Genomic DNA, 1073 nt, shown 5'->3' with positions numbered 1-1073 from the left:
GGGCTGTTACTTGAAAAAAAGACTTGTTTCACACATTGCATTTGTATTGTTTTTCATTCACTAGGCAAATTATCAAATATCTGGGTTGGATTTGCATCTTTTGACTCACACCAGGAATAAAATACAAGGGGGGTGTGGAATGGAGAGAAGGATACAAAAAAAAGAAGAAAAGAGTGGGGAGCTTGTAGAGGGTAGAGTTGGGCAGGAGACAGCTGGGCAGAGATGGATGATGTGGGGGAGGTTTCTCTGTGTGTGTGTTTGTGTGTGTGTGTCTTCTTGAATGTGTCCCCTGTGCGCTTTGTGTGCATGTGTTTGTATGTTTGCCTCTTTGTGTCCAACTGTAACTAATGTATTTTTAAGTGTATTTTTACGTATTTATGTCTTTCTGTAAGCTTAGTTGTTTGTGCCTGATAGACGTGTATTTCTTCCTGTTTGTATGTTCTGTGACTGTGTATGTGTGTGTGTGTGGGTGTGTGTGCGCGTGTACAATCCAGGGTGGTGGGGGCGTGTCAGCATGCTTGCAGTGTGTGCCAGTGGATGCCTCTGTGTGTGTGTGTGTGTTTAATGGCCTGTATCATACCATGACATATCAAAAAGCACACTGTTTGCTGAATTTCCCATCAAATGTGGACAGCATCCCCAGCACCATGACACATGGCTCTGTCTGTCTGTCACACACCACAGCACTGCTCTCTGTGCAGCTGCAATACAATATGGATGCACACACGCACACACCCGCACACACATGCGCACAGCCTCAACCACATGCAGATAAAAAACAATCTCATAAATCATACAGATAATTTCTCTCACACACTTGTGCACAAACAGATAAATTCCTCCCTGCAAAACAAATACGACTGCACTTGAGTGCGGACACACAAACACGCACAAACATCAATAGTAAGCTCTCTTTAGACTCACACATTCATTTGTGTGAGGAGATGTGTTCCCTCATTCATAATTACCTCCTTGCAAAGCAAGTGCTGTACACCTACACCCTTATGTGCACACATGGGGTAAGTAGTGTTGACACACACACACACACACACACACACACACACACACACACA

At 44.0% G+C, this 1073-nt stretch overlaps 1 protein-coding gene across 7 annotated transcripts in view; it reads left to right on the top strand.

The window, feature by feature from the left end:
* The window catches only part of cadm3 (cell adhesion molecule 3), a 94639-nt gene that overhangs the window by 33896 nt on the left and 59670 nt on the right, over window positions 1–1073 (top strand). The gene's annotated exons all lie outside the window — the stretch shown is intronic.

This window comes from Etheostoma spectabile, chromosome 12 (genome assembly GCF_008692095.1).
Source record: "Etheostoma spectabile isolate EspeVRDwgs_2016 chromosome 12, UIUC_Espe_1.0, whole genome shotgun sequence".
Classification (NCBI taxonomy): Eukaryota; Metazoa; Chordata; class Actinopteri; order Perciformes; family Percidae; genus Etheostoma; species Etheostoma spectabile.
This window is presented reverse-complemented; position numbering and strand designations above follow the sequence as displayed.